The sequence below is a fragment of the Melospiza melodia genome, chromosome 4 (genome assembly GCF_035770615.1).
Source record: "Melospiza melodia melodia isolate bMelMel2 chromosome 4, bMelMel2.pri, whole genome shotgun sequence".
Lineage (NCBI taxonomy): Eukaryota > Metazoa > Chordata > Aves > Passeriformes > Passerellidae > Melospiza > Melospiza melodia.
In genome coordinates, this window is record NC_086197.1 from 6,865,061 (window position 1) to 6,883,368 (window position 18,308).

General features: G+C 43.4%; 1 protein-coding gene across 3 annotated transcripts in view; it reads left to right on the top strand.

Moving 5' to 3' along the window:
* The window catches only part of CAMK1D (calcium/calmodulin dependent protein kinase ID), a 222,453-nt gene that overhangs the window by 134,040 nt on the left and 70,105 nt on the right, over positions 1-18,308 (top strand). The gene's annotated exons all lie outside the window — the stretch shown is intronic.

Below are 18,308 nucleotides of genomic sequence, written 5' to 3' on the forward strand. Positions count from 1 at the left end.
GAAGCCCTTGGGGAAAATGCTGGTCCCTTGTCTGCTGGTAAGGTCCAGGCATGGTGATGTCCTCAGAAGTTGTTGTGCTGGCATTGTGGGGAGAATAACATCCTGTAAATTCTTAGTGTGTTTCTGTAGCCCTACATCTCAGTTCAGAGTGCTGCAAAAGGAGAGAAACATTAGTGTTGTACAAATTCCAACAAGCCAGCTGGACTGTGGGAAGTACCAATTTTGTGATAAGTTGATTCATAAATCCTTAGTTTTGTTTAATGTCTTCAGAAAAATAAATAGATATTATTCCTACTTATTATTAGCTTGTTTAATATAGTGTAACCATCACTTTTATAAAATAATTGCATCCAGATATTTGGGTTATCTGAAATGTAGTTCTGTAATGAGAGGTGACACTGATTACATCTTGGTATAAATTTTTATTTGATCACCATTCAACACTTCCTAGGGAATTATCCCTTCTGTTATAGCTGTACGTGTAAACCCAGCCAGTTGATTTTCCAAAGGCCAAGAATGTGGCTGTTCCAGGGGGCACAGGTCCAGTGGGGTGAGATGCCCAGCTGAAGGCAGCAGCCAGAGCCCATCAGCAGCATTTGGGGCAGTCCCCAGCCCCAATAAAGAGCTGTGCCTTGTGTTACAAGATAGACCAAGAGCACTAAAGGGAAGGGAGGGAATGATCTTCCTGCACTTTTTTGGGAAAGTGCTGTGCTGTCTCAAGGTGGAGAGGACAAGAACCCTCCAGGTTACTCAGGGTTCTCCAAGCCAGGTACTCACCCTCATCTCCTTGGATGTCACCTGAAGGATGGTGCAGCCTCTGCACTGCCTCTGAGTGCTCATCAATAGTTAGGCTTGGGATCAATTGGTATCAAGAGTTGGGTGGCAACACTGCAAAGTCCAGGAGGCTCAAAATCCATTTTGCTTCCCTCCTTTCATGGATTCTTGTTTGGGAGAAGGCATGTATGGATAATCTCTTGTTTCCAAGGTAACACCAACTTGTTGATACAATGGCTATGAACCATTGCACAGCATGAAGTATCTTATCTTTTTGTTTATATTTCTGCTCTGATTATTATTAGATTCCCTGTGGGTTTTTCAGCTTCTCATTTTTGTGTATTTCTCCTAAACAATTTCTCCTAATTTTGCCTTCCTTTAAAACTTGGGTTCTGTGAAGCAGAAGGGGTTCTGATCAAGCAGCTTTGAGAAAGCCACATTTAGACTGCAAAAAAAAGAAGGGTATAATCAGGGCCACTCAGAGATCAGTATCATGAGCACAACAAATCTCAGATCCATTTGTCCTTTTCCCTGGGTCATTGCTTGCAAAGTGGACTCTAGCTAATACTTCCCAAGGATTATTTTGTGGTGTGGACAGCATTTTCATTACCAAACTTTAGAGCACTCCTTGCTGTGTTGTGGAAAATTGACATTACAGCCCCTGAGCATCTCGCAGCACCTCTGTGGGAGAAGGTTTTTGAAGGCAGACCAAGCCTCCCTGTTTGTGTTTGTCCTTGAGTGCATCTCCTTTTACATGAAAGCCATGCTTGTTAGCAGGCCAGCTTGAAGGATAAATATCACACCTCATTTATTCTGTCAAAGATATGGGCAAGTAAAGGTCTCAGTGTCTGTGCTGGGGTTGGAAAGGAGGGAGGTTAAGAGGCAGCTGTCCATGTCTACTTGACACTCAATTTGTTCCTGCCAGTCCCTCTGGGAGCACTTCCCAGGGTTACATAGCTGTTGGTGAATCTGCTCTGTGTGTTTCCCAGTATGTCCATGGGGAAAGAAGATCTCTGGCTTTGGTTTCACCACCTTGTTTTCACATTTATTGTGTACAAACCATGACAGAACTGTTCAAACTGACACAATCCTCTTAGTGCAAGGTGGACCTGAAGTCCATGTTGGAGATTGCTGGATTTGACAGCTCAGAATTTCATGTGCTGTTTCCAGGGGTTATACTGTTCCTTATAAAGGGCTGGGCTATTTTTGCTTTATTTATTTTCCCAAAATGCAAGATATTCCAACCCGGTGTTTCTAAGTTTGGCAAGGTTGTGGATGACTCCTTGCTGTCTTTGACTCCCAGCTTTGGTGTGAGGTGATCACTGGTGCAGCTACAAAGCCAAATACAGATGTAGATAATTGCTGCCTCTTCTGTGATGACTCTGCCAAACTTTTGCAGGCACTATAGAAAAATACTGTAGAACATTTGTCCTATTTCCATGAGGATGATGTGCTTTCCAACCAGGAAAAAATCTGCTCCTTCCCAAGTTTGGATTTTCTGTAGTACTGTTACATAGGCAACAAAGACAAAAACTGAAATGAAACTTTGAAAGTTTCATTCCTTCTGGAAGCTGCTTGAGATTTCCCCAGAGAATATTGTAGAAGACAGGGGGAAATAAATTGCTTTCAGAAATAGTTTTATTAAACAATTTTGGTGTAATAGTAAGCTCTGTTAAAAAGCAGTTATAGGATTTTTGGTTGCTGTTGGTGCCATTTGGTAAGAATTACCTTACTGTATCTTACAAGTGATCTGCCTTATTATACTTGTCAGTATAGGGAAAGATCTTGATAATCTGTTGTGGTTGGTGATGTCAGATACGAATGTTTCATTAGCATAAGCAGCCTCTTTGGGTATTGATGATTCATTTTCTGCATGCTGGAAGATCATGCATAAAAATGGATTTACATAAACACATGGAAACTTAGAGTCATTTAGGTTGGAAAAGGCCTCAAAGATCATTGAGTCCAACCATTAACCTGTCACTGCCAATCCCACCATGTCCCCAGGTGCCACATCCACACATCTTCCAAGTACCTCCAGAGGTGGTGACTCCACCACTTCCCTGTGCAGTCTGTTCCCGTGCTTGACAATCCTTTCAGTGAAGAAATTTTTCCTAATAATCCAATCTAAATGTCTTTTCCAGCTGAGTTTTGTGGGTCCATTTGCAAATGCTGTTTCTGACTGTGCTGCCTGCGTAGATCAGAGCAGATTTCCAAGGCTTGACCGATTTCATCTCTATTGTTCACCTGCACTGAAGTGTGAAGCAGCAGAGTTTGGTTTCCCTGAGATTTTTGTGTAACTTGTGCTAGTCAAAGCCACAGGATCTGAGGCCGTTGCTTCTCCAGCAGAATAGGGGACCATGTTAAAAATCTATTAGGACAGTAATTGCCTTTTTCTCCTTTATTCATCTGTATTGCTTAAAATAGGTAGGAACTTAATATTTTTGCTACCTCTACTCCTCTGTCAAAGTTGGTTGAAGTTCACCCAATGGGTCAGAAATTGCTAAGGGCTGGCAAGTTCGGATGGAGGGTCACAGCCTCACTGCCTTTGGAAAACAGGCTAAAAATGGGTCTAAAAGGCACCTCCAAAACAAATGGAGCAGCCCAGGGTAGTGTGCAGCTAGGTAAGTAATGGTTAAAGCTGAAGACCCACCTGTGAGTTTCATTGCAATTTTTTGCACAGTCAGGAATATTGACAAATCCAGGGGGATTCCTGTCAATACTAGGATCTAGTTAAAGGAAGTGAAAACCCTAATGCCTGTCTGGTATAATGTTCCACTTCTTTGGGGCACCTGTGATCTGATCCTCTTGGCAGGACTGCTTTACCTAGATCCTGTCAGCTCTGTTTCTAGTTCTCCAAAGAAACCAGAGTATTTTCCTCTGTGAGGTCTTTTGAGACTTTGGTGTCTCTGCTGAGAACAAGTTTTTAGGGTGAACATCCTGTTTCACCCAACCCTGAAGTACTTCTCCTTACCTTTGCAAAAATACCCATCCCGGGCTGAGCCAAAACCCCCAACCCTGAAGTTTTCCCAGCTTGGTCTCTGAACTCTGATGAATTATTCAGATGATTTCTGTCTCAGAAAAGCTGGGATGATGGAGGCTCCTTCCTGCCGGGTGCAAGTCACGCACTGAGGAAAGTTCTGCCCACAAGTTTGCAGGCTCAGAGTCCCAGTGTCCCATTCCTGCTGTTTATCAGCTCTACCCTGCCACACACAAGCACCTCATAGCCCTGCAATGCCTTGGGAAGCAGCTCAAACAGGCAGGAACTCACCAGTGGTAAAATCTGCACAAGTTTTTGTTATTACCAGGACCACTCTGCTGGTGATTTTGCCTCTCAACTGTTTTGCTAATAAGTAAGCAGAGTGCTACTTGTGATTAAGTGCTGAATTCACTTTGTTTTTTGAAAGCCCAATGCCTGAGTGCACTCTGAGAGCAGCCGAGCATGAGCTGCGCATGTAAGTGACATTTCAATGAAAACATTCAGGCTCCAAGAAAAACAAGAGACAATGGAAGGAAGTGTTGTGTTTGCCAGGTTCCTCACGGAGTCTAGCGAGGGCTCGGTGTGTTACAAAACAGAGATCTGCATGCCAAGCCACTATCACATCAGGATGCTAATTAAAGCAAAACACAGATCTGCCATGCCACATTCCTTAGGTGAGGCTGGTTCCCCTGCTTGGGGGGTTTTGTGTAAGCTTTATGCAAAAGAAGGAACAGAAGGAAATCTCTCTGCATTCGCAATGGAATTTATGCCATAGAACCAAAGAATGATTTGAGTTGGAAGGGACTTTAAAGATCAGTTCCAACCCTGTGCCCTGGGCAGGGACACCTTACACTAGACCACGTTGTTCAAAGTCCCATCCAGCCTGGCCTTAAACACTTCCAGGGATGAGACATCCACAACTTCTCTGCTCAGCCTGTTCCAGGGCCTTGCCAATGGATAATAAAAGCATACAGGGCTCTTCAGGAGCAGAAAGGTAGCAGTTATTAATCCAGTATCAATTTGACATCTTTGTGGAAAAAAAGATTATTCCATCAGTTGGGTTACACTGGTCAGTGCTAAATACAAAGGAGGATCTCCCCTTTTCCAGTGGCAGAGAGGTTATAAGCAGACTAGAAAAGATTAGTGTTGGGGTAGAGATCAGGGCATGGGCAAATTTATTGGTTATAGATTAACAGACCTCAGATTGACCACCAGAATGGCTTTTGGACAGCTGTAATCCTGTGGATTCTGTGTGATCCTGACAGTGTGAGAGTGCTCATTGGCTAGTCCTAGCTGCCCTCAGCACTTTTCATTTCTCTTCTTGTTTTTCTGCCTGTGGCAGAACTTTTGGTAACTCCTGGTCCCCATGCCTTCTCCAAACACAGCACCTTTTCCTCAGCAGCAGTCCTGTTGCTTCCTTGTGCTTCAGGACCAGGCATTTTAGAGTCCCTGAGCAGAGCCCAGCCTTTATACAGCAACAGAGGAATGGTGAGAGTCTTCTTCACCTTGGAGACTACAAAAAACTTTCTCATTATGCCTTCCAAAACCACTTAGAAGATTCTGTCAACTTCTTCAGAGTTGAAGACAATTGCCAACATCCTTGTTCCAAAGCTTGCACTTGTTATTGTTACCTTAGTCAAAGCATCCCAGTAAGAACTCATTAGCAAGGCAGCACTATGGTTTGGGGTTATTTTTTTCAATTGAAGTGACATTATACTCCTGATGGAGAGTGGTTATCTTTTTCCTGTAGCCTTGAGAATAAAGAAGTAATGGAGAAAAAATTTTCTCATTTTCATTGAATAGACAGCATTATAACATTGTTTGCTTTCAGAGAAATGTGAACAGTTCAGATGAAAGTGGATTTTTTTTTTCTTTTAAGATATCTATTGTTGCAAAGCTGCTGTTGTCAATAGAGAAAACAAAGGGTTTGGCCAAAATTCAAAATAAAACTTGTTCTAATACCTTAATCTTTAAAGTTACAAAAAGATTTGAAGATCCCATGAATTTGTTTGTTTCCCTGTGTTGGTGATTACAACAGAGGGTTATTTGTTGTAATGCCCACTCCCCAGCAAGGGCTGGTACCAAATCCTTAGGGTGACAATATGTGCCTTGATTGTTTGGGTTTTTTTTTTAATAGCAATAGGTTTTGGCAGCATCAGCTTGAGTTCTTCCTTCAGCCCTGCAGCAGCTGCCTCACTAAATCCCCATTTAGGAATTTCTTGCAGCTGGGTATGGGGGTGTACCTGCCTGTGTTGTATGGCTTGGTCTGGAACAGGCAATTGAAGGGGCAGGAATACAGATCTGCCAGTAATCCTCTATAATATCACTGCTTCCCTGAGAGCAGGAGTGAGGCTTTTCTCTCCAAGCAGCAGGAAGGTGCCTATTTAGAGCCCTAGCAATTTTCTTTCCATTTTGCTGGCTTTGGATAAGCATCTCCTTCCTTTCATGCTTTGCCCAGAAGTTTCACTGCTGGTTACTTGATGTTCACGTAATCACTGAATGAGTCTTTTAGATTTAGTTCTGGTTCTCTCAGCTCTTGGTAATTTACACTGTGGTGCACCAAAGTCAATTAAATAGCTGGTGATTAATTCAGGTAGAAGGGGCTTTGCAGCAAGGCATATAATAAATGTTAAATCCATATATGCCACAGTGTGAGAATTCATTATGATACAGTGGGATCTCTCTCAGGCATGAAGTGGAGTCATTCTGATTAAATGGTTACACTTATTTAAACAGAAAAGGCTTTTCATAACAACCTGCAAAGCTTTGAAGTGAAATAACACAGCTTTGAATCAAGATGCAAAATGAACGTGGGCGTTCCCAAGTCCATTCTTTTACATGGAAAACATTATTAAAAGTTTTCTTCTGGAGGAAGGTTCTACAGGCTGTGCTGAGGAGGCTGGTGAGTGCTACGTGACAGTGTGTTCCAGAAGACATTCCATGGTTTTGAGGCAGAAAAAGAGGCTCAGTTTCCCAGGCATGCTCATGTCCCAGCTCCAGCCTCTGTTCCAGGCTGTGCAGTCAGGCAGGTGACTCTGGTCAGGAGTCTGCAGGTGACTCCAGAGTCAGTGCTGGCCTAAATTGCATCTGCACTTGCATTGTACTATGGCAGGTGATGAGGAACATTGTCATCCCTTTCATATTCACACTGAAAGAAAAGATACCTCACTACACATTTTGTCTGCATTGCCCCAAAATCTCTGCAAAAGGGTGTGTGGTGTTTGTGAGGTACCCAGGACGAGGTGAGAGATGAGAATCTGACTCCAATGTCTCAGAAGGCTGATTCAATATTTTATGGTATTATATTAAAGAATACTATACTAAAACTATATTCAAGAAAGAGAAGGATACAGACAGAAGGCTTAACAAGAATGATAATCAATCTTGTGACTCTCTCTCCAGGGTCTCTCCAGACCCAGCATGACCCTGACTGATCATTAAGTTAAAACAATTCACATGAAACCAATCAAACAACTACCTGTTGGATAAACAATCTCCAACCACATTCCAAAGCAGCAAAACACAGGAGAAGCAAATGAGATAAGATTGTTTTCCTTTTTCTCTGACGCCTCTCAGCTTCCCAGGAGAGGAATCCTGGGCAAAGAGGATTTTTCAGAAAATATGATGGTGACAAATTTTTAAAGCCAGGTTGATTCATATAGATTTCTGTGGCTGGGCTGGGTGTTAAGGCCTCGAACAGGAGAATGTAAAATCTAGATTTTTTTGTGGAAATACAGGTTGCTGTTTGAAACACTGTTTTGACTTCTTTTTACAGTACTGTAGTTACCTCCTCTTACAGAAACTATTTTCATAGGTCTGCAGAAATACTTGCCATAGGTTTCTGCTTTAAACATTCTCCCTGGAAAATTATTCAGTGGAAAATGAATCTGGAGGTTTTTGTGGTTCTCTTTTTCTTTCTTTTTTTTTTTTTTTTTATTTTTCCTGAAACACTGGTTAGGTCTGATGTAGCCAAACTTTTACTTTTTTAAGCATTTTATAGAAAAAGAAAATACTGTTGCTGGTGAAGCCTTTCTTTGATGCATTTACAGAACATGTGCTCATTTCATTCTGATTCATGCCACATGGTTATATCTTAGCCTGTAAAGGCCATTTTTTTCTCTTAAATTGGAGGAAAATCGTGTTCAGAGACCCAAATATTTATGTCATCTTTTCCCTTCTCCAAGACAAAATTCCCATTTGGGGCTGTGTGATCCTGGCTTAGCTGAAAAGGGCTTTCTCTACTAGTTCTGAAGATGGTTTGGAGGAGTTTGGTGTTTATTTTGTCTAATTATTCTGTTGGCAAGGAGCATTTTACCACTCTGTAATTGTATTTTCTTCATCCCTCACTGATGATACTCTAAGGAGCACTGATATCCATGAGTGAGACCTAGTGGAGCCTTTAAATGTCCAGATGTCCCTGAGGAAAGAAGATACAATTCTCCAAAATACATTGTAAAGAAAGAGTCAGAAACACAGTTTGAAATCCACTGAAAGAGAGCTGAGATTTTAAGACCTGCATTAGCATAAACAGAGGCAGCATTACTAAAAACTGGGCTTGGCATCTGTAGTATGAAAAATCAGGTAGAAAATTAAAATTCATGCAATTATTTTTCTCTCTGTCGTAGGGGTTTTGCCGTGAAAAATCTGCTGTGAGTCTGTTGCAGCTACAGAAAAGGGGATATTCCTTCAGGAGAACACAGAGCTGGGCATCCATTCTGCCATGGCTGTGATGCCACATATATTCTACCATGGCTGTGATGCTCCTTGTTGTGATGGTGATGTCAGAAATGCTCAATTCTAAACTGCATGGTCACCCTGGTGCAAAACATCACCCAGTGCCATGGGACAGGAGTGGTGCAACCATAATTAAGCAATGCTGAGCAGGGCGGAGAGAAATCACCTTGTTCTGATTGCTCACTAGGCTTATCTGCAGGAATATTTATCTGACTGCAGCCCAGGGTCTTTCCTGTTGATTAAGCCTTGTTTTCCTGTAAGCATGGAGCAGGACCACTTGCAGAAAGTGCTTCTGACATTTTGCTTCTTGGGGCTGAAAACTCCCTGCCAGAGACTTTTAAATCTGCTCTTTTCAGATGCTTTTGAAGATGGATTTGCTGTAGAGAGGTTTTGCTTCCCATTGGTGCTGTCCTGCCTTGTCTGAAGGGTGCTGAGGGAAATGTAGGTTAGCTCTCTGTCACTGATGATTGTGTCACCAGACAAAATGTATTTTTAAAAGGAAAATTTCCTAGAGAAAGGCATTTTATTTTGCACTCTCTTCCTCTGCAGCCTAACCTGGTTGCAGCTGGAATTCCTCTCCTTGCTGTTGGCATGTGACCACTGTCAGGAGAGCCATGGCAGCTCCTAGAAACAGCAAGTGGGAGCATTTTGGGGAAAGAGCCTTCCTCTGATGTGTGTGGGCATTTATTTTATAATGGAATGGGAGTGAGGAGTGCTTGTGACACGTGCAGGAGTGCTCATGCCTGCAGACAGGAGCAGGCAGGGCTGCTGCTGGAAGTGATTCACACCAAGATGGAGAGAGGTGCCTTTGAACAGTCTCTGCTTTAATCCTGGTCCCACCTGAGCTAAATTAACTGAAGACATGTGCTGCTACATTCGTGGCTGTGTGTGTTTGAAAGTTTAGAGCAAAAGGGCAACAGTTTGCGCAACACCACAGGTAAAAAAAGTGGGAAGAAAAGGAAAAATAACAAAAGAACTGATGAGCTGTTGTCTGCTCTTGGCTGAAGGTCTAGAGCTTCTCCCTGGCCTGAATTTCCTTGCAACATGCTGTGAAATGTGGCCAGGTGATAGTCATACAACAGATTTCCCCCTGTGGCTGAGCTTTCCTGAGCACAAGCCTGCTCTCAGCCTGCTCCACTTGGCAAGTGTCTCCATCCAAAGGGTTCTTCCTGCACAAGGGGTTTCACTGCAGTGTCCCTGGTCACACTGGTGGACATGCTGCTCCCCAAAACTGCAGCAGCACGGTGTGCCAGAGACATTGGAAGCTTTTCTTGTTCCTGGTCTCATGTTCTGCTCTGGGTCACCTAAAGCCAGTGTGTTTGCACAAGCCCTTGGTGCTGGTGGCAGGCATATTTTATTATTCTAGGTCTTACATTCTCCTGTGTAAGGCCTTGACACCCAGCCCAGCCTCAGAAATCTATATGAATCCACCTGGCTTTAAAAATACACCCTTTGTCATATTTTCTGAAAAATCCTCTTTGCCCAGGATTCCTCTCCTGGGAAGCTGAGAGGCGTCAGAGAAAAAGGAAAACAATCTTATCTCATTTGCTTGTCCTGTGTTTTGCTGCTTTGGAATGTGGTTGGAGATTGTTTATCCAACAGGTGGCTGTTTGATTGGTTTCATGTGAATTGTTATAACTTAATGAGCAATCAGGGTCAGGCTGTGTCAGACCCCGGAGAGAGAGTCACGAGATTCACTATCATTCTTGTTAAGCCTTCTGTCTGTGCCCTTCTCTTTCTTGAATATAGTACTTATTATAATATTTTATTGCTTGGTCCCTTTGCCTGGTGTGTGCCAGCCTCTGGCAAATGCCATAAAGGTGTGCCTCTGCCATCATGAAGGACCATTGCAAACCCCAGAGGGCCCTTAATGAATCAGGAGGGGTTGTTTGGCTCTAAATTCTGGTGTGTGGCTCCTGGCACAGGGGCTCCCAATGCAATCCCAGGGCAGAGGAGGCAGCTCATGGCTCAAAAGAGGAGGAGGGAAAAGCAGAAGCTGAGCCATATGGAAGAGAAAGGAGAAGCAGACACAGCATCTCAGTGGTAGGTGCTCATTAGGCTGTCTCTGATGTGCTGGGAAGGCTGAGTTTATCCTGCTAAAGGAATTCTAATATTCTTCTCTAAGCTGAAAAATGTAGCAGAGTGGGTAAAGTACAGGTCTATTTATCTATGGAAAAATATTCTAGCCTGTTTACCAGCAATGTGTAACAGGAACCACTGGCTGCTGCTCTTGAAGTCTTGTGAGGATGTTTTTGTGGTTAGAACACACAGATGTGAAAATCTGGAGTTCTTGTCTTACTCTGTCATTGATTTGCATTGTGGTGTCAGATCACTTTGTCTTCTAATTTCCCTGCTTGCAGAAAGGGAATACCTTCCTAATTAATTCTGGGTAAGATTAATTAGGTTTCTGTTTGTTGGGGTTTTTTCCCTTGAGTCAGTGCTGCTCTTTATGGAGTAAGTTGTTAAAAGAAATAAGAGTACTGAAGTCTGGCCTCTGGTGTTGTTCATGAGGAGCACTGTGGTCCATCTGTGCAAAAGTGAATGGACTTGTTTGCCAGGACCTATTGACTGCTTTGAAAATCATATTCAGGCACGCCTTAATCCCACACTGTGCAGAAGCTGTGCAGTGGCTTTATCCCTCCATCCCATCCATGTCTGGGCAGAAACCTGCAGCAAACAGAGCCCAGGCTGTCTGGTGACTCAGTGTGACAGCATGACTGGTGATGGCCATCATCATTGCACAGATTTATTTATCCTTTTGGTGTAGGTATGTGGAAATCTCAAGCAGCAGATGTATGACAGCCAGAGTTAAAAATCCACTTACATAAAGCCAGGATTTCACCTACTGTGCATAGATGTGGGGGCAGCCAAATGCATCATGCCATCAATGGAGGGAAACAAAAAGAGTCATCAGTTAAAACCTGGTAAGAAAGAGCTATAAAGCAGCAGCTTAAACCCAGGCTGGGTAGAAGCTGAACAGCAGTACCCTGGATTTTAATGTTCATTTCTTTGTGCTGGAGGGAGGTGGAAGTGGTTATTGCAGATGTGGGGATATGGGAGAGATGTGCCAAAGCACGTGGTACAGGGGCTCCAGCACCTCTGCTCATGCATCCCCCTTGCAGTGTGACTGGATCTGCGTGGAGGCAAGGTGGGATGGGTGATCTGGGAATTCCCAGTGTGCCTGGGTGCCCTCCAGCTCAGAGGGAAAGTCCTAGTTGTGTCTTGTCCCCGTCTCTCTCTTTGTACATGCAAAGGAGTAAACTCAGGATGTCCCAGGATGCATTACAATAACAAGTAAGATAACTAGTTAGCAGCTCTATGTTTCTAACACGTTCTGCCCTAAATAATAAACACCAGAAAGGGCTTTTGGAGAGGGGTGCTTGGGGGCATAATATTATTAAAAAATATATATATTTATTATATATATTAACATTTATATTAATATATCATTTTATATATTATTATATATCTATACATACATACATATATATACATACATATATATATATACATACATATATATATATATATATATATATGTATTATATAATACATAAGGGTAATCAGACCTACCAACCCTACTGTGAAAATTGTCTGGGTGTACTTGGGCATCATATTCCCACTCTGGGGGTGGATCTGCATGATCTTTTTGTCTCTCCCAGTAAATAGAAAAGGTGTGCATTGGTGCTGTCCCCTGAGCTGTGTGCAGGCACTGGCCAGGAGGATGGCTGGCTCAGGGTGAGCCAGCTCAGGGGACTGTGCCATCAGCCCTGTCAGTGTGGGCAGTTGTGGGCAATGTGCTGTTTCTGTTCAGGGACAGAGCAGGCACACCCTCCAGGCCCTGCTCCTCCTTTGGGAAGTGCAAATCATAGCTGTTTTCTGCCATATGTGGATGCTGTGAGTATAAACATGTTAAACTCTACAGAGTTTTGAGATAATAATATCAGTTTAGGCATGTAAGTGCCTCGGACGAATATATTGTGCAAACACCAAGTGGATTAAAGTACAACTTCTGCACAGTGATATTGCTTAAAGGCTGGTTTAGTTACATTTCAAAGGATTTCTCAAAATAAATCGTCTGAATCCTGCTCCCTCTCTGCAAAAAAATATGGGCATTGTCACCAAAAAGCCATTAAAAGAGAAAAGTAAAGCATCTAAAAGCTTTCTCCTGGTTTAAATTTTTAGATTTCAGAGTGGGAACAACTCCATTTATCCATTAAGTGTTGGTCTGGCAGCACTCTCCATCACCCTGTGGTACAAATCACTGCACCAAGAGCTCTTTTGGCTCTTTTCAGAGATTCTGACACAACTCAAACTTCAGCCTGTCCAGTCTCACCACTGGCAAGAACATGAGGGTCACCAAAGTGGTTTGCAGAGTCACATTCTCCCACCTAATTCCCACCTGTGGATGCCAAAATTTATTTAGCCTCAGGTACCTCTGCTTGGTGATTCAGTCTTTCCCAAGGGCAGGACAAGGAGGAGAAGAAATGGGAGAAGGAACCCCAGCTAGCAGCCAGAATTGCCTCTAGGTGTGAGACACTGTCTGGTGTACCCTCAGTCATGCAAACACCACACCATGTGGCTGTGAATGCAAAATTTACTTCCTTGCTGTTTACTTAATCTACAGCCTCTTGGTTGTAAATTATAATTTGCAAGGCAAAGGAAATACGTACTGGTTTTATTCTGTTTGGACTTTGAATGCATAAAATAGTCCATTTTCTTTAGTCTGAAGACACAAGTGCCCTTTAGAATGTTAATATTTGTGTTCAGAAAAAACCTTTTTTTTTTTTTTCAAAACCTTGCTTCTCGTGTAATGACTCATTTTAAAGAATTGGACATTTTTTATGGTTTTCAGAGAAATTCCTAAACTAAAAGTTATCCTACTTGCCTTCATCTTGAATTCTTACTCAGCAGATAGCATCAGGTTCCAGGGTAGCTTAGCCTTGCACAATTAAGCTGTGAAGCCTTTGCCCTGTAGAGCTCATTGGTACAGGGAGGTGAAAAGCAAATACAGTTTCTTGTAAGGTTTTACTTCTGGCAATATGTTCAGAATTTCTTTTGGAGACTCTAAAATTTTATTTTTCTGGTAAGTTGTAGAGTCACTGAAGGGTTTGAATCAGAAGGGACTTTTTAAAAATTACCTAGTCCAACCACCTCTGCCATTGAGCAGGGACATGTTTCATTAGATGAAGTTGCCCAAACCTCCATCCAGCCTGACCTTGAACACTTTCAGTCTCTTAATTACACGTCTGAATGTGTGGTGAGGGCTTTGCCGTGGCTCCCACAGAGACAATGTGATGGTGTCAGGCCATGCAGGGTGTTCCAGCCAGGCTTCTGCAGATGAATCATCTGAAGGGTGGTTTTTGAAGGATTGGGCTCTTGCACTTGATTCACTCTCCTTGGCAAGCTGAAAATAGTGTGCATTGTTCTCATAATCCTTAGCAACTTGAAAGCTGCCATGAATTGAATACATTTTAATCTTTACCTACAGCAAGGAAATAGGCTAATTCAGTTATTCCTGCAGTTTCTTAGCTAACGTTAATTAACTGATGGTTTTGTATTTTTCCAGCAGTTTTCTAAACATTTCCCTTATCATTTCAATGAGCCCTTTACAAATTATGAGGCATAGTGAATAGATTTATTTCTATCATGTGCATTAAAAAGTCCAAGCAACATGTTAAAATATAACTGTCCAGGAAACAAAGACCCACTCCCACAATCTCATAAATAATAGATTACCGAAATTAGTAATCCTCTGGGTATGATTTTTGCAGGGAAGTTGTTAAAGTTGTGGTATGGAAAAAAAAAAAAAACAACCTAAGGTGAGGTTGAGAAGTGGTACTGCACATTGGGGGAGTTGTAGGGTACATGCAGGACAGAGACCACAGACCCACCAGATGTAACAATTCTGCACTAAATTGATCTGGGTGACTGAATTTCATCTTTGTCTATTCTGAGTACTGTCTTTAGCTGCACTTTCTTTATTTCCTCTGAAATACACTCCTCAGTTGATTTACAAGTAATTTCGTGGATGACTTATGTGTGGTCAGATGAATTGTTGAAAGCCCTGGATTGGTAACTTCAGTCTCCTTGCTTAAAGATGTAAGTGTTGTAGTACACTTGGGAAGATCAGCTCTCAAATGACCAGGACAAATGACCACAGATGTTGTGTGGTGCAGAGGAAGCACCAAATGTCTGCATTAGGGTAAATTTTGTCTTCAAAAACAAAGGAATGGCTGTTCTTTGGCTACAGTGATGTTGTGCTCACTACCAGTTTTGTGGAGGAGTTACAGTTGTGTCTTGAAACAGCACTGACCTGGTGATTTCTGCCATGATCTGGGCCCTGGGCCAAACTGTGTTGAGAAAAGACTCCCCTCTCCTGTCAAAACTACATTAAGCAACAGGCTGATGAAATTCACAACCATCAAACCTTCTGGGACCATTGGATAACCTCATTTCACGTTCAGCAAGGAATACTCTCTTCCTTTTACCTTTACTTGGTACAAACCAAACACCTCAAAGAGACCCTTGAGGACTCTGTGGGGAGATTGGAAGCAAGACAGAGAATAAACAGGGCTAGTGGGATGAGGATGGTGGTGAGCAGCACTGATCTGCTTTAGGTACCCAGCCAAGGAGTTGGTATGGGCTCTGACACTGCCTGGGGCTTTCTCAGCCCTGCAGAATGCAGAGACTATGTGTGCATGCTCTCATCTAGGGGCACAACCTGCTGTGGCTGAGTTCATCTTAGAATTTTCTGCTAACTTTGATGGAATCAGTCCTGTAGATGAAAGATTAGGTTTTGCCTCTGAAAATAGCTGTAGTAATTGAAAAAATACCAAACAAACAAACCAGTATTGCATGGGATGGTAGAGTGGTTGTGATAAGCAAGGGAAGTAAATATTTTGGTGGATAAAATTTGGAGATAAAAGGGTAGGAGTGGACCAAACCTGCTGCTCACAATGAGGAATTCTTCCCAGGCCTGTCTGTTTCAGGCTTACTAAACAAAGAGGGCAAAGGGCTCATTCATGACTCCTGGGCAAGCCTGGGGCAAACTTCACCTACCCTGCTGGTGGCCAGGCTGCTCTGCACCTCCTGTACGTCCACAGCACAGAGCAGTGGCCCTTGACTCCCTGAAGCCTCAGATGGTGCCATGATGTCCCTCAAACACGATCAGTATGCTGCTGGGCATTTTCCAGGTCAGAGGCTGTCACAGCATGAGAAGGACAATGTTGCAGTCCACTTTCACAGCATGGCACAGAGCGTGGGACCAGTGTGGGATGCTGGAATGTGTTGGAGAGAGATCTCGTTGTACTGATCCAAACCAGAGCCAGGGTGTGACCTGGGAGGGAATCCTTGAACCTCATGCGTTCCATGCCAAAATGAGTGCTTAGGCTCATTTCCTGGCCATTCCTTGGTTGGCATTTGTAGGTGTCTCCTACATCTCCCTCCAAGCAGAGGGACACCCCAAAGTCCTGACAGTGGATTGGCATGGTCAGATCCTCAAACAAATCCACAACCTTCTTGAGAGGACCTTCATGTCTCCCACCCCAGTCAATCTGAGGACTGGGGAGGAGGGGGTTTAGGGCTGGGCTTGGTGTCTCTGGTCCTGGAGGCCAGGCTGGTGGCTCCTGTTCCAGGGCAGAGAGGACACTGCTGATGCCACGCTGAGCACAGCAGCTGGTGGGTAGGAGTCAGTGCTGAGGCAGCATCCTGTGCTTGCCTGGTGGTGTGAAGAGCTGCTGGGCCGTGAGGGAGAGGAGGAGGGAGTAAGATGGGAGGGAGCTGTCACGGATCTGCCTCGCACTGCTGCTGGGCCGTGAGGCAGAGGAGGAGGGAGTAAGATGGGAGGGAGCTGTCACGGATCTGCCTCTCACTGCTGCTGGCAGTCCCACGCTGGCTGAGTCAGAGCTGGCGGGAAAGGCGAGACACTCGGGTGGTCTCTGGCAAAATCCACACTCAAAGACAGTGAGAAATAGAGAACCAACAGGACCCAGCCAGAGGCCTTAAGCCTGGTGTTTCAGAGTGGATGAAGATGAGGAAGACTGTGCTGGAAGACTGTGGTGTGCAGGAGTTGTGTGCTGTCTCACATCCCTGAAAATCATGATTTGACATCATGGTTGGCTGTTAGGAGGCTCAGCTGTAGGAACTCAGTGCATCCCTCCGGGTGTCCAAAGTTGCCAAGGACCCCACCAGGGGGCTCGGAGACCTTGGCATGCTGCCCAGAACACCTGGGGATTTGATTTTGACCCTTGGAGCAAGTTGCCAACTTTGTATGAGGGCACGAAAGTCACAGATTTGAATAATGTAATAACAAAATGATCACAGGATGAAAATGTAGATTTTAGGATTTTTGGTATGAGGGTTATGTGGACAAGACGGAGGAATCTAGGCGTGTCCAGCCTTTCTCCTTCTTCTTCTTCTTGTTCTCCATTTTCTGCTGTGATGTTGGCACTTTGGGATTGGTTTAGAATAGAAGTGCACTGTCTAACATAGGTGACAGGTATTGGGAATTAAGTGTAGATATAGGTAGTTTGTAGTATAAAAGGACAACACCGCCTCAGGGGCGGTCAGAGTGCTCATGGCTGCCCTGCAGAGCAGATCTTGGCCGGGCAGAGAGAAAATTTTATAGATAAGAATTAATAAACAACCTCAAGACCGAAAACTGAAGAGTCCAGACTCGTTCTTCAGTTGCTCAGGCTGAAGCAGAGACATCCTGCACATCTCAGGGCAGCAATTGTCACCAGCAGCCCGAGACTCAGCCTTCAGCATGGAGCAAGCCACCACATTCGAGCTGCTGAGAGCAGCCCAGCAAGATGTGCAATGCCCAGCACAGCATCCAGTGAGTTTCCTTTTCTTGCTGCCCTTCAGCCCTCATGTCATGGTTTCACTGGCACTCACATGGCCAACCCAGCACCCAAACACTGTTCTGATCAATAACACTTCAAAGAGTTCTCCAGGAGCTACTTCTTGTGTTTTGTCATTCTCAGTTCAGATGTGCAAAGCCAAACAGGGTGAGCTTTGAAATCAAGTTTATGTTGGCAGTAATCCAGAGAAGAATTAACAAAGGCTTCAAAGTTAAATTATCCAAGATAGCATGTCAAGCCATTGAATTTCAGTTCAGCAGCATGCCAAAATATTCCAGGATGTCTCTTATGATGTATTTCATTGTTTCTCATAATTTGAGTCGTAGGAAAGTGATTAAAAATAAGACTGCATCCCTGTTTCTCTTTGATTCACTGTCTGAAATTTCAAGATATTTATACTCATACATTTATGCTTTTGCAGTCATTCATTTTACTGTGCAGTTTTAAAGTGATTCAGTTCAGCAATTAAGGTCTAAACTAAATTGTCAAACACACAAAAGGATATTTGCATGTGTTACTTACAGCATCCATTTCAAGCTGATTTCCCAGAGAGAAACATGGGCCTTTCTGTTCCTTCCTCCCATATCTCCTAACCATTTTTGGACCATTTGCTACATCAGAGATGTATCTGATGGAGGAGTAGAGTTATATCTTGCATATAGGTGGATCCCTGTGCATTTTGTGTTGGTATCTCCCTGCTAAAGAGAGATTCTACAACAGTTCCCTCAACAGAAGGAAATACATATTCTTGTAAGATTTGGAAGTGGTAGCATGTGCCCCATAAACAGCTCAGTGTTTCCTGGTGACTGAAACAGAGGGGTGTTTCCTTTTCCAAGTATAGAGTGGTTATTTTGAGGGCTTGACAGGGGAATGTAGAGTTTCATGCATCACCCACGATGTTTGAAAAAGCATTAGGATATTGAAACTATCTGAGACAAGAAGTACAGAAATGTTTT